Source organism: Stegostoma tigrinum, chromosome 5 (assembly GCF_030684315.1).
Source record: "Stegostoma tigrinum isolate sSteTig4 chromosome 5, sSteTig4.hap1, whole genome shotgun sequence".
Lineage (NCBI taxonomy): Eukaryota > Metazoa > Chordata > Chondrichthyes > Orectolobiformes > Stegostomatidae > Stegostoma > Stegostoma tigrinum.
This window is the reverse complement of record NC_081358.1, coordinates 102551784-102567795: the sequence shown is the minus strand read 5'-3', so window position 1 is coordinate 102567795 and position 16012 is coordinate 102551784. Positions and strand designations below refer to the sequence as shown.

At 42.4% G+C, this 16012-nt stretch overlaps 1 long non-coding RNA gene across 1 annotated transcript in view; it reads left to right on the top strand.

The window, feature by feature from the left end:
* LOC132209593 (uncharacterized) overlaps positions 1 to 15574 on the top strand; it is a 115086-nt gene extending 99512 nt beyond the window's left edge. The window contains exons 3-4 of the long non-coding RNA XR_009445783.1: positions 14186 to 14275; positions 15524 to 15574. This is a non-coding gene — a long non-coding RNA (uncharacterized LOC132209593). The remainder of the gene's footprint in view (positions 1 to 14185; positions 14276 to 15523) is intronic.
* Positions 15575 to 16012: the final 438 nt, after the last annotated feature.

Sequence of the window (16012 nt, the reverse complement as noted above, 5' to 3'; positions counted from 1 at the left end):
ATCCAGAAACCTCTTGATTACATTCAATGTTTTGGCATCAACTACTTGCTGTGGCAATGAATTCCACAGGCTCACCACTCTTTGGGTAAAAAAATGTCTCCTCATCTCTGTCCTAAATTGTCTAACCCGAATTCTCATACTGTGATCTCTGGTTCTGGACACACCCACCAGCAGTGGAAAAAGGTAAGGCTGATGAATTTACAACAACTTTCAGCTAAAAGCACCAAATGGATGATCCACCTGGGCATCTTCGTGAAGTTCCCAGCATCACAGACACCAGTATTCAGCCAATTTGCTTAACTCCACTTGATATCAAGAAACAGCTGATAGCACTAGTTACTATAAACCCTGTGGGCCCTGATAGCATTCTGACAAAGCCACAGAAGACTTCTGCTCTAGAATTAGTTGCATCACTAGCCGGGCTGTTCTAATTCAGTCACAACATTGATATTTACCTGGCAATGTGCGGAAAATTGCCCAGATATTGTCTGTCCACTAAAAGCAAAGTAAATCTATAGATACCAATTATCATCACATCATCCCACGCTTGACTGTAAGCAAAGTGATGGAAGACATAAGTGACAATACTGACAAGTGGCATTTACTCAGCAATAACTGACTGACAGACACTCAAGTTTGGAGTCCACCAGGGCCATTCAATTCCTAACCTCATTGCAGCCTCAGTCAAAGCCTGGGCAAAAGAGCTGGACTCTAGAGGGGATGTGAGTGTGACTGCCTTTGACACCAAGGCCACATGATTAAGTATGGCATGGGAACCCATGAGCTGTGAATCGAACGAAGATGGATTTTGTTTTTTATATGACTTCTGTTATTAATAAGCATTGCAGAATGGAGTCTTAAACACTTTTCACTGTATTTTAAATAAAAATACAAGTGACAATAGATTACTATTCAATTTTAAATCAGGAAGAAACCTCTCGATTGTTTGCAGTCACACCTAACACAAAGGAAGATGGTTGTGATGGTTGAGAATAATTCATCTCAGTCCCAGGGCATTAATGGAGGAGTTTCCCAGGTAGGACCTTAAGCCCAACCATCTTCAGCTGCTTCATCTGTTACCTTCCTGACAGTATAAGGTCAGAAAAGTGGCTACTCACAATGCTTCAGCAACATTCACTACTCTACAGTTAGCTAAGTATTCCATGTCTATATGCAGCCAGACTTACACAATTTCCAGGTATGAGCTGGTTGTTAGCAAGTAGCTTATGTGCCACACAACTATCGGGTAATTAATGACAGTCCCTGATAAAAGAATCTAACTATCTCCCCTTGGTATTCACATTACTGACTCCCTTACTTTCATCATTCTGCATGTTACCATTGACCTGACACTGAACCAAACTGAACTGTTGCATTAGGAAAAGGCTAGCATGGGCAATGCATTGGGCTCCATCCGACAGTGTCATATGGTCCAGTGTGGAGAACTGAAGAGTCCAGTTCGAGCTTTCAATGGCTTCTGTCATGTCATCCCTGGCTTCTGAAAGTCTCACTATTTATCTTCAAAGGTCCAAAATAACTTTAACCCATTGATTTTGGGCAATAAACGACATCTTGTGATTAAAACAAGCCCCTCTTCTTGCTCAGACTCATTAGCGGTTCATTCTCTAACACTTCAAACCAAACAGGACGCAGTTTTAAGGGAGACATGGTGTGGCACCGCTCTACTCCAACACTCAGCAGGTTCCACAACCATATGACATGGTGATCAGGAGTGGGATCATGGCTTGAATACCTTAAATGTAGCAATGGTGAAAAAAAATCAGTTCTGAGGAACGTTCACCAGACCCAAAATGTTCGCTCTGTTTTTTCACTTCACAGATGCTGCCGGACCTGCTGAGCTTTTCCAGCAATTTCTGTTTTTGTTCCTGATTTACAGCATCCACGGTTCTTTTGGTTTTTGTTGTTGTTGTTGTGAAAAAAATCCAGTTGGCCCAGGAGAAGGAATTTTCTGAAGATAAGTTGAGTTTCCTGCTGTAAGAAAATCACCACTTTAAGAGTACTTGGGATAGTCAGTTAACAGCAGCAAAACTTGAACAGACAAACAGTCAACTGAACCCATGGAAAGACAAGCAGGGAAAAACCAATATTCCAAGCTAAGACCTTCTCTTCAGAGTTGCCAAGAGGTGCAGGAAAGTGTGGACTAGTTAGTGACTAAATACAAACTAGTCAAACTAGTTATACAGTTCTTAGAGAAGAACAATCTTTAGTTGCAGTCCCAATTAGATGTTTGGCTGTAAAGGAACCATTTCGGAGCTTTCTGCATTAAGTTAAATAGCTTTAAATTAATGACTTAAGGAAAGGATAGAGGTGAAGAAAACAGTACTGACCATTTACAGTGAGTATCATTCCTGTAGTAAGTGCACATTATGAGGCATGCCGATACTTGCAAAGGTGTGGAGGTGCTGGCATTGGACTGAGGTCAATGATGTCAGAAATCACACAATACCACGTTCTAGTCCAACAGGTTTATTTGAAAAGACAAGCTTTAGCAGCCTCAGTCAAGGCCCATTAAATTCATGAACACTGAGGCATAGAATCTCAAATGTCACGGAGCAGATTTCAGAAACACAAGAGCAATTTCAAAGTTTTAGAAGGTAGAGTCTAACAGAAGAAAATTGAATCACTATAAAACTGTGACAATATTGGGAGATATGAAATTTAAGCTTCAGCTTTGGCAGGAATATTTATAAAGAACACAGCCATTGAGGTTTATTCAGAAAGTTTGCAGGTGGGGATGTGCATTGCGTGTTAGGCTGTGATAGACAGGAAAATATTTTTCTCTTTAGGAAGCAGGAAACTGTATCGAACCTCCTACTTGTAGGAGATGACAAACCAACTTTTAAATCACAAAATGGCATAAAAACCCAGCAAACAGTACAGAGATGCAAGATAATAAAATGTCAGGCTGGATGAACAAAGCAGGCCCAGCAGCATCTCAGGAGCACAAAAGCTGACGTTTCGGGCCTAGACCCTTCATCAGAGAGGAGGATGGGGTGAGGTTTCTGGAATAAATAGGGAGAGAGAGGGAGGCGGACCGAAGATGGAGAGTCAAGAAGATAGGTGGAGAGGAGAGTATAGGTGGGGAGGTAGGGAGGGGATAGGTCAGTCCAGGGAAGACGGACAGGTCAAGGAGGTGGGATGAGGTTAGTAGTTAGGAGATGGAGGTGCGGCTTGGGGTGGGAGGAAGGGATGGGTGAAAGTAAGAACCGGTTAGGGAGGCAGAGAGAGGCTGGACTGGTTTTGGGATGCAGTGGGTGGAGGGGAAGAGCTGGGCTGGTTGTGTGGTGCAGTGGGGGGATGGGACGAACTAGGCTGGTTTTGGGATGCGGTGGGGGAAGGGGAGATTTTGAAGCTGGTGAAGTCCACATTGATACCATTGGGCTGCAGAGTTCCCAAGCGGAATATGAGTTGCTGTTCCTGCAACCTTCGGGTGGCATCAATGTGGCACTGTAGGAGGCCCATGATGGACATGTCATCTAAAGAATGGGAGGGGGAGTGGAAATGGTTCGCGACTGGGAGGTGCAGTTGTTTATTGCGAACCGAGCGGAGGTGTTCTGCAAAGCGGTCCCCAAGCCTCCGCTTGGTTTCCCCTTGTAGACGAAGCCACACCGGGTACAGCGGATACAGTATACCATATTGGCAGATGTGCAGGTGAACCTCTGCTTAATATGGAAAGTCATCTTGGGGCCTGGGACGGGGGTGAGGGAGGAGGTGTGGGGGCAAGTGTAGCATTTCCTGCGATTGCAGGGGAAGGTTCCAGGTGTGGTGGGGTTGGAGGGCAGTGTGGAGCGAACAAGGGAGTCACAGAGAGAGTGGTCTCTCCGGAAAGCAGACAAGGGTGGGGATGGAAAAATGTACAGAAAACTGTACAGAGATGCAGACTGCTATTTAACAGAAATCTAAAATATGGAATTAATAGCTTTATTAGGAAAAAAGCATTGCAAAAATTCTACAGTTAAAAGCTTGAGTAGATTTTAATACAAGGGAATTAAACTGCATTAAAATACTGCAAAATTAAAAGCTTAAAGGCCAATGGATTACCACCAGCTTTGAGATGCTACAAATTTAAAACAGCTTTAAACTGCTAAGCACAAGCAATCATATTAGGAAGGAAATGGTATCAGAAATAATACGACTAAAAAGATTTAATGTCAGATTTGGGCTTGAGATTTCAATGGAATCTAACATGTCATTCCCATTTCCTGATAGTCTTCATAATTATGTCTAACTATTCGATGTAACTTGGACTTATTGCTATCAATGACTATACCTTGTTGATATAAGTACATCTTCTTGTTAAGACAAGGTTATGGTTTATTCTGTACAACTGCTAACCAAACAAGGCTTTAGAGTCACCCTAGAAAGGAGGATGAGTGACAACACTCTACCCCAACCATAAGCAGCTGTGGTTGGTTCAGCAGATGTATGACAGCAGCCATATCAACCATTAATGATGCATCATCGATGGGCATTAGGCTAATCATCTGTGACTACAAGGACAGGTCAGAAGCTAAGAATACAGGTGACTTACCTCCTGATTCCCTTAAGCCTGTCCAACATCTACAAGGCATAAGTCAGGATGTGATGGCATTCCTGCCTAAATGAGCGTAGCTCCAACAATACTTAAAAAGCTTGATACCATCCCAGACAAAGCAGCTCGCTCAATTAGCACTCAATGAACTACCTTCAACATTCACTGTCTCTACCACCACTGCACAGTGACAGTCATGATGTACTGCAACAACTCACTGTAGTTCCTTCAACTGCAACTTTTAAAATCTTGACCTCTACCATCCTAGAAGGATAAGTACAGCACATACATGGGGATAACAGCACTTGTGGCATCTCTATACCACAAAGACTGCAGCAGTTCAAGCAGACAGCTTACCTTCACTTTCCCCAGGGCAATAACAATGGAAAATACCCATTTGTTTGCTAGGAAGTCCTCAGAGTCAAGCAGGGCTTTCTTTCACTCTGGTTGTGTCGTAGCTAAACAACCTGTTGTTAGAACTGCACATTGCTACAAGTGGAGCAGATGTTGTTTGGTGAGGTGACTGAGATGCTCAGGTTTCCGAAACTCCTTCTATTCTTCCCATTTGGCCTCCCAGAAGGTGCTCCAGCTAGGTCACACCTTTGGAATGCTGATTGGGCTTCCCTGGGTGAGACACTTCCCTGAGTTGGGGCAGATATCGCAAATTTTCAGAGAAGCTTTGATGATATCCAGGAATAATTCCTATGCCCTCAGACTTAGGAACTTAGAGTAGGGAGTTTGTTTAGAAATTTTTTACCAGGCACATGGAAGATGTAGTCGATACAGTAAGGAGCTGGAGGAACACAGTCGGTCAGGCAGCATCGGAGGAGTAGGAGAGTTTTGGGCCTAGACTCTTCATCGGGACTGGGGAGGAGGAACGGAGCAGGGAGATAAATAGAAGGAAGGGGGTGGAAATGGTAGGTGAGGTGGCGATAGATGGATGTGGTTAGGGGCAGTGGGGATTGGTCAGTAGGAAGGGTGGAGCGGATAGATGAGGAAGGAGATGGGCAGGTAGTGTCAGGTAAAGAGAGCAGGGATGAGAAAGAGTTGCGCATGCGATGAGGCTGGGGTGAGGGTGGGGGGATTTGTGGGGAAATTTTGGAACAGGTAAATTCTATGTTTAGGCCATCAGGCTGTAGGCTCCTGAAGCAGAATATGAGGTGCTGCTCCTACAGTTTCCGGGTGGCGTCGTTGTGGCACTGGAGGAGGCTCACGATGGACATGTCACCCAGGGAGTGGGAGGGGCAGTTAAAATGGTTAGTAAACGGAAGGGTCTGAGGAAGGGTCACCAGACTCAAAACATTAACTCTGATTTTTTTGCTTCACTGATGCTGCCAGACCTGCTGAGCTTCGAGCAACTTCTGTTTTTGTTTCTGATTTACAGCATTCTGAGGTTTTTCAATGCATTTTCCAGGGTAGGGGAGTCCAAAACTAGAGGGCAGAGGTTTAAGGTGAAAGGGGAAAGAATTAAAAGGGACATGAGGGTGTGTTTATATGGAACAACCTGCAGAGGAAGTGGTAAAGGTGGATACAATTATATTATTTAAAAGGCATTTGGACAAGTACATGGAGAGGAAAGGTTTAGTGGGATATGAGCCAAATGCAGGCAAATGGGACTAGTTCAGCTTAGGTAACCTGGTCAGTGTGGAGATGTGGGCCGAAGCACCTGTTTCTGTGCTATGTGACTCTATGACTCTATAACTTGCATGCAGAACATTTTACTTTGCATCTTGATTACTAAAAGCATGATAACCCATCTGACAGAGGAGACAGATATCTATAATGAACAAAATACCATATGTTACAATGTTAATGTGAAATTCTGAGCATAGGTATGGTTCTGAAATACCACATCATCAAAAACAAAGCTGTACAGCCTTCTGTCCATCATGTATTGAAGTGTTTCTATACCTGGTTGTAAACTATCTTGGCCTACCTATCGAAACAGATTAATCAAGTCAAGAATTTGGGGTAGGGTAGGAGAAGTAACAAAAATCTGAACTGCAAGTGTGGTAAAGAGAAGTAATCTAGAGCATGGATTTGAGGAGGTGTATGACTCATAATCAGTGTTTATAATGAGGGGAATAAAGGTTAGGGAGACACTTTGTGCAAGGGCTTCAGCATCCTGGAGCAAATGTGCTGTGATGTTTCACAGCTGCACATCACTGAATGTAAATAGCCCAATGTCAGTGCAGTTAAAGTTCCTGACACCGGACCAGGCTAAAATAGAAAAATTGCGAAAACATACAGACATAAGCATATGTTGAAGGTAGATTTGACATTAACTAATGTGAGTAAAAGTCAGAACCAGAGGCAAGTAAATGATTACCAAAAAAGCAGTATTTAATATTAATGTATAATAAATAGTGTACTTTGAAGTCTCAAGCCTGAAAACAGTCCTCTGCCTTGCCTTCTCCTCAACCAGTCTGCCTTGAACACAAACACATATTGACGTTAAGCATATAATAAAAGAGATGACTGTTGCTTCTCCTCTGTTGCAAGAGACTCTTTGTCTTTCTGCTCAACTGAGGAGCTCACGTCCCAGAAAAAGGCTCCAAGGACCTTTTCCATCTTGCAAATGCTGGAATAGGGCTTCTGAGCACAGGGTTTGTCCACTCAGTCAGCTTCTGTTTATGTTCCTTTCCTTTTTAGAATCTTCTTTCTTAATTTTTTTTCACTTTTATTTTACTTAACCCGTGTTGAATAGCTCAGTGGCCGTGCAGCTTCAGCGGTGGCAAGCGCACCCAACGTGGATTCGAGTCAGCCCTGTACCGAATTGCTACAGAGGTGAGTATGGGTTCCTGGCAGCATTTACACCTAACACAGGTCCCTGGACGTGGATTTGGACCATATGAGACCCAGCCATGTCAGCAGAGGCTGCATTGGCAAAGCGGGCTTGAAGCAGACTCATAGTGGCGGAGTGGTGTCTGTATTGGTAAGATCCAGTGAGGATTCATAGTGGTGGAGGCATCAGTGGAGGCGAGATGATGCCAAAGAGTGGCAAGTTACATTCTGGCAGCAGCGACTTGGCAAAGAGGACGCATGCCTGGTCACCAGGCCCGTGGCCCATGGCGGATCACTTAGCAAGAAGAACTGTGAAACTGAGCATTTTTAAAATTTATTTCCTTATCTTTCTACTTTGATATTCCGTTTTTTGGTTATTTTTTCTGTGTTATAAGATGGCACTAGAGAGTGGCGACACTACACAATACTTTACACGATATTTTGTAACAAATTACATGTGGCAATAAATAAATGAGAACAAGCCTTTTTTTGTTGATCTCCTGAGCAAGGCACTACATGGAGGTCTGTGTACATTTTTTGCCATCCATTGAGTATCGTAGTCTTGCTGTACATAAGAGTCATTAATCGCTTAATGGAAGTGCCAAGTGTGCATCCATTAAAGACATGGCAACATGGATGGACTCCATCAATGCATGAGAGATGAGTTGACTGTGATAGACTGAGCATGGTGTGGGTAGGCAATAGTCAATACTTAAGGAATGCATGTATGCATTACAGCAGTTATATTTCCTTTTGGGTGAAAAGAACTTAACAGTGGCCCAAATATGGCTGACGCAAGAAAATGTTAAGGATAGCAGTAGAAGAGTCATTTAAAGTTGCTGGAAAAAGTAGCAAACCTGAAGCTTGGGAGCAGTTTAGAATTCAGCAAAGGAGGACTAAGGGGTTGGTTAAGAGGGGAGATATAGAGTATATGTAAACTTACAAGGTGCATAAATGTGAACCATAAGCAATTTTGTAATTATGTAAAATAAAAGTGTGGCGAAGACAAATGTAGGTCCCTTGCAGTCTAGAACTGGGAAATGGTACAGCAATCAACAACTACTTTAGTTCTGTTGCCACAAAAGACACAAATCACTTCCCAGCAATACTGGGAAAAGCTGGACCCTTCTTCAGACCCAAAATGTCAGCCTTCCTGCTCCTCTGATGCTGCCTGGTCTGCTGTGTTCATCCAGCTCCACGCTGCGTTATCTCAGACTCTAGCATCGGCAGTTCCTACTATCTCTGAGTGAGTATTTCCCAGAAATGTTGGTGAGGCAAAGTCTTTAGAAGGAAGAATTGAAGGAAATGAATAAATAAAAAAGATGCTGGAGAAATTATTGGGAATGAAAGCTAATAAACCCCCAGGACCTGATAATCCACACACCAGCGTAACAAAGGAGGTGGCCTCGGAAATCATGGATACAATACTTGTCAACTTCCAAAATCCTGCAGATTCTGGAGAAGTGCCAATAGCAATGAACAATAGCCAACCAGGGACGCCTACAAACCACTTGTGAATTAAAAAAAAGATTGCAGGGTGACAAATGTAATCACATTGTTTAAAAGATGGGAGAGGGAGAAAAATGGGAATTATTGATTGGTTAGCCTGACACTATTGTTCGAGAAAATGTGGGGATCTAATTTACAAAATACCAATAGTAATACACAAAGTCACAATGAAGTTTTGGAAAGGATATCATCTTTCACAAACTGTTGGAGCATTTTAAGGAGACAATTTGCACCATAAATGATGAAAAAGCAATGAATGTGGTATGTTTAGATTTTCGGAAAACTTTCATCAAAAACCCACATGAAAGGTAATGGAGCAAAAGGAAAGCATATGAGATTGGTGACAATATAGTAGCCTGGATTTGGAATTTGGTAGCACATAGGAAGTAGAGAAAAGGGATAAATGAATTGTTTGCTGAATGGAATGAGGTAACAAGTGGGGTGCCGCAGGGATCAGTGCTTGGGTCCCAGTTATTCACAACATGACTCAACAATTTGGATGAGGGAATTAAGCGTGATATTTTCAAGGTTGCTGACAACACATAACTGGATGCAAGTGTGAGGAGGATTTAGGATAACTTGAACAAGTTGGGTTGGTTGACAAATACATGGTAAATGATTTATAATGCAGATAAATGCAAAGTTGTCCATTTCAATATGAGAAACAAAATGACAGAGTACTATTTAAATGTGATAGATTTAGAAATATTGACATGCAAAGGAACCTGTGCATTGTTGTGCATCAGTTACTGAAAGAAAGCATGGAGGTGAGCAAGTAATTAAGAATTCAAATGGTAAGTTGGCCTTCATTGCAAGCTTGTTTAAATAAAGGATCAAGAAGATCTTACTGCAGCTGTATATGCCCCTAATAGACCACAGCTGGAATATTGCGTGTAGCTTTGGCTTTCCTTACCTAAAAAAAGTTACACTTGTAATAGAGGAAGTGCAGAGATGTTCCTGGATTGGCAGGTTTGTTGGATAAGGAAAGATTGGGTTGACTGGTCTTATATTCACTGGGGTTTAGAAGAATGAGAGAGGGTCTTGTTGAAATGTATAAATCTCTTGAAAGACTGGATGCAGGGACAACATTTCCCAATAGCTGGGAGCTTCGAGAACCAAGTGTCATGACGTCAGTATGCACTCTAGGCCATTTGAAGTGAGATGAGGAGAAATATTTCCACTCACAGGGTGGTAAATCTGTGAGTTCCCTACCTTGCTATTGGGGTAACATCACTGAATAGGTTTTTAGAAGTGGAAGGTGTCAAGGAAAGTGGGGAGACAGTTGTAATATGCTGTGGAGCTAAAGGATCAGCCACGGCTATGTTGAATGAAGAAGCAGGCTCGATGTGCCGAATGGCTTATTCCTGCTTCTATGTGATGTTTCTAAATTATCCAATTCTGACTGCACATTTCTCAGGCATCCTCGCAATGTGTTCTCCACCTCAGTGTAGCTGCAGTGGGGGCCATATTGCTGACAACTTCAGAGCCACATCATTAGTCTTGAGCAAGCATTGTCCTGGTCTCCCACAGTCCTCTGACAATTAGTGTCCTTGGCTGTCACAGCCTCAGATTGTCCTTAATTCAAGCATGAATGGTCACCCACTGACATGAGAGTACCTGAGCTGGTGGAAAGCGTAGGAAACTACATGATGGTGAGACCTCTGAGAGCATTGGACATGTCAGCTGACCCACTCCTGCAGCCCTCTGCTTTTTGGTGTGCCCTGTATGTAATTAAAGGGTTATACACATCATACTGTGTTATTCCAACTAGCCCTACTGTGGAGTTTCATGTGTTTAGTGGTGGATGCATGAGAACTAAGCTGGGCTATGCCTCTGTGTTTAGCCATTTTCTCATATAGACTTGCAATCCCGTCTTGCCATCAATGATGGAATGGCTGCCATACTGAAGTGCCAGTTCTAAGGCCTTGTTTTTCCTGGTGGACAAGAGAGCAAGCAATTGAACTGATTAACCCATTCCTCAATATTATTGCATGTCTTATGCAACCTGAAGGATGAATAAAGACAAGCGCAACATCTATACCTATGGGACCTGCACTCCATGATTGGACGCATGCATATTTTCTGTCTGTGGCCACTCCCAAGAGCCCTTGTTGGGGGTCAACAATCAGAGATGAATGCCATCACTGACCTACAGTCATGCCTCTGACAAGATGCGTGGCTTCCTGACCACTATGCCATTAATTGAGTGAGAACACTCTCTTCAAAAAAAAATTCACCCTTTTGGGTTACCATATGCAAGCCTGAAAGGAATGAGAGGTATACAATACATATTTAAATGTTTCAGCTTTCCCAGTCTGGAAGGAGACCCTGCAGAGAGGCAATGCTAAACCGTGAAACAACCAGTTAAGGTCTTCCTGCTGCTATCCTCACCACCACCTTTCTCCTTTCTTAAGGTTTCCTATTATTCAACAGCACCTTGACAATATGATCAGATACCAATTCTGTGGTTAATGCAACATTCTACTTCCTTGGTGGTTGGCTGATGCATTTCTCAATGGTTAATTCATTGACTACCAGATGATCGAGTATGGTTGGTCAGTCCCTGCCAAATCAACAGTAGCTTCCATTTCCATTCCCAGCAATGAGACCTGGAGCCTCACTGCAAAATTCAGCCCCATGACTTAGCTTAGCTGCTAAGCTTAACAGCTCATTCCTTGGTTATTAATGGAGCTTGTTATCAGGATAGTTAATTGTTAGTTAATGTTTTTGAATCTGGGGAAAGAACTCGATGTCCTGTTTTTAAATTTATCTTCGCATTCTGCATGTTTGCCATTTGTATAAAATTAAACTGAATGCTGGCCGCTTTGCACTAAGTCCATAAAATAAAACAAACTAAGATCTTGGCCTCCAAATGTCTGAATGCACTTTATAACCAATAAAGATGTTTTAAAGTCACAGTTGAAATGTGGGAAATACAGCAGCCATTTAATGAACAGCGAAGTGCCGCCAGCAGCACTGTGATAATGATCAGATTGTCTGTTTTAGACTTGCGTTAAGGGCTTAGTCTTGTTCAGAACATGAGCAGGCCTCGGCACAACATCATCAACCTGATACGTTAATTGTGCTTTGCTTTCCATGAAATACTGCCAGAGCCGCTGAGTATTTTCCCTGTGTTTTGTTTGGCTCATCCCCTAAATCTCTGTCTTTTTCCACACTCTCTTTTGCCTGATGCTTTTTGCCTTGTTGCCTTGCAATTATCCGTCCTGTAATCATATTGCCATTTTTAGAATGAGATGGCAGGAGTTAGTCGTGAAAATTATTGCAGTGTTGTCTAAGAAGCCTGCCAAAGTCTACTTGATGTCAAAAGCATCACACTACATCTTTTGTGCAACTGCCGATGTGGATTTCTTGCTAGGCAAGAACGATTTACCAATTACAGGAGATTATAATTCGTTAAATGCCTTGTTAACATCATAACTTGCCTCATTAATATTCTGCTTCCAATCTTAGCAAGCATGCCGAACAAGCCAGATGTTGAAAATTCTTGATGTGGACGTCAGAAAACTCATTGACTTTAGCTCGCTGCTTGCCTCAAAGGATCTCAATGCACAGCTGCCACACACACACCTACCATTTATCCTCACTGAACCTGAAGAAGGAGCGAGACTCTGAAAGCTTGTGTCTTCAAATAAACATTTGGACTACAGGCTGATGCCTTGTGATTTTTGACCTTGTGAATGCTTGGCATTCACCGTGTACCAGCCTCGGACAGCCCGTGTGGCACATATCTAATTCACTTACAAGACCACTTCCAACACTAACTCACTCAGAGCCTTCTGGCTGCTCACGGCATCCACACTTTGTCTTTTTGCAATTTTTTCTCCTCAGCCAGAGATACCAGTTGCATGGTATTTCTGTGCTGCTTGGCGCAGACACAAAGCCAGGAAGCTTGTTATGGTTGTCAGCAGTTCTCAGCCTAGTCAAAGGGGATAACCTTTGCTCAGTGTAAGTCAAGGACAATCTCTGATGCCAGTCCAAGAACTTGGAAATGGTCAGTCAGTTGCTCGGGGCAGTCAGAGCCAGGACATTGGTAGCACACCACCCATGTTGATTCTTTCATCTTATTGTGGACTGTTTTCCTTCCGCAATGAGACAGCAACAGGTATTAGGTGAGATGAAGGTGTGTGACACTATTGCTATTTTTGGTGAATGTTGGAAGTTTGTCCTAAAGAAGTGAGCAGGCAGTGTAGAGGGCATACAGGTTGTTGGGACTTGGAGTAGATGACAGTGAGTGAGGGAACAATGTTGTGGGCAATGGTGAGAGTGATAGACCTTATTTCTTTGGTGGGAGGTGGGTACAACAGCAGAAATAGAGTGAGTGTGAGGTACTAGAAAGAAGATGGTGGCACTTTGGTGGAGTGGAGAAGATCATACATTTCCTTCCTATTTCCCTGTCATTCCTCCAGATGGCTGAGCCTGCAGTGATCTGGCGGAAGACCAGCCTTATATAAGAGAGATAGTAGCAACTGCAGATGCTGGAGAATCTGAGATAACAACGTGTAGAGCTGGATGAACACAGCAGGCCAACCAGCATCAGAGGAGCAGGAAAGCTGATGTTTTGGGCCCAGAACCTTTCTGAAGAAGGGTCTAGGCCCGAAATGTCAGCCTTCCTGCTCCTCTGATACTGCTTGGCCTACTGTGTTCATCCAGCTCTACACCTTGTTGTCTCTGTTATAAGAAGACACTGTGCTGGTTCAGTCTGCTGGTCATAGCTTTAATTGCTGGTCCTGAGAGAAGCTTACATCCGAGCTGTGCCCGCTCTCCCCAACAAGAACTATTGGTCGCTATCAACAAGGTAGGTGGAATTTCCCATTTTATGCCATCCCTGTCATTTTTAGTGCAGGTTAGGAGATGTCCCAAGCAAGTGAATCAACAATATGTGGGCAAATATCAGGAACTGTGCATGGCAGCTGCTGACTGACAGCACTTGTATGGGTGAACAATGAATTTTAAAAGATGCCTCCGGGGGTACCAGGGATGTCAGTCAATTCTGGGATGTCCCTGTAGTGGCAAATTTCTCTGGGTATGTCAAGTAAATAATGGAGCTATAATCAAGGGAGAAGTGCATCTCAGAGGTGGGATAAATTAATGAGACAGGTTTTGTAAGTTGTAGTGAGAGTCCTCACTAAGCCTCACAGAGAGAAACCCTCTGTGAAACTTGACACAACTAGCACTCAGTCATTAAAGCGTAAGACTCAGCCCATTAACTCTGTTTCTCTCTGCAGATGCTGTCAGACTGGTTTAGTTTCTCCAGCACTTTATTTTGATTTTAGACTTTCAGCTTCTGCAGTACTGGACCTTGCTTTTATTTTATTCCAGATTTAACTGAACATTAATTCCCTAGCAGCCATGGAGAGATCTGAACAGGATTAAGTGGGATTTAGTGTAGCCTTCTGGATACTTAATCAGGTAATAGTGCTACTCTGCTACTGCACTGTGTTAATGTTCATATATTCTTTAATGCATGGCCTCCTATTGTGTACTTTGAGCTCTTTTCAGCATATGTGTATGAGATTACTGTGACAACATATGAAAATTTTTAAATTGAGCTACTTCTGTGACATTCATTTAGGCGTTGCAAAGTTTGTTTAATAATTGTCTTTGAAGTAATCTTCTGTCTATAGATGCCCACATCCCTTTCCTCCCATCATTGTCCTCTCTCTGCTCTGCTCCATCTTTTCTATCCCTTAAGCCTCTCATTCCCTGCCTGTCAATCTACTGTATATCTGTCAATCCATATTAAACAAGCTGGAATATTTAAACATGGGTCTGAACATGCAAATTTGGAACGTATGTATGCCACTTTGTCCTGTTAATCCTGTTTTTCCATGTTTTTGCCTGCCCCAAATAACTTTTAAGCTCCTTGTTTATCAAGATATGGTCACTTTCAAATGTGTTTGGCTGATGAAAGGTCTATGAACGAGCTAGAGTTTCAGCACCATATGCAGGGTGCACCAGTTTTCAGATTCTCAGAACTTGCAAGTCTGCAGAAAGTAATGACCTTCCCCACATTACCTCGATGAGAAACTGATCTCAATCTGTCTATTCAAATGGATCTCATTCCAGGCGCTGATGCACAGAACAGGCAAATTCTGCTCATGACTGAAAACGACTAATACAAATGAAATGGAAATTCATCTAATCTTGCTATTTGTGAGATCTTGACGCGCACAAATTTGCCTGCAAATGTGCTCACATAATCACAGTGACTGTGATTCAAAGACAATCAATTGACCACAAATTGATGACATCCTGGGGAAGTTAAAGGCAATAAACAAATGCAAGTTTTTCTCTGTACACCTCCACTCATGAATGGACAGCTTCCCCTCTTCCTTAAGATATTGGGGGTGAAATGTAATTTTGATGGAGACAGATGATGAATGGCTGTAAATTGGCTGCTTGCAAAATATCCACCAATTTTTCGTTCCACTGAACTTTTACTTTGTTAAAGCTACTTTTCTTTTAGTTGCCCTTTGTTCCACCAGGACATCTCCTACAGAATGCAGTCCTGATTTGCTTGTTATATTAAAGTTATGATAAAAGTTTTCAGTTCTGATAATATGTCATTGACCTGAAACATGAACTCAGTTCTCTCTGCAGATGCTTCAAACTGGTTGAATTTTACAGTTATTTTTTATCTTATTTTGTTCCTATCAGCTTGGCCAAATCCCAGAAGACATGACTTTATACTTCAAACTCCTGGTACAATAACTTTTTTTAAAATTGTAGAATCTGTTTATCAATTGCTGCAATTGGAATTTGTATCTCACGTGGACCTTTCAGTGAGCTGTAATAAACAAGTCTATTGGTGTAAATTGCAGTTATTCTGTAAACCTTGGTAAAAGTCTTTACCTTATCAGTCAAAACTAAAAATGTAAACAATTTGTACCAAGGTATAAACTTTAGGAATAATATTCACAGCCCTTCTCCTATTGCTTTCTGCACCCAAATTCACACCCTGCTTGAGAAAAGGGAAGAGTTACTGTCTTCATTAAACTGTGCAAGCCCTACATAAAGTCAACGCGAGGTAGCCTCTTTCCTATCAGTTGTTATTTTATGGAAAATGATTGACTGGCCACAAATTAATTAGTCTTTCAGCCATCTGTTGGTGGGATTTGCTGCGCACAGATTATCTGTCCATGTGTG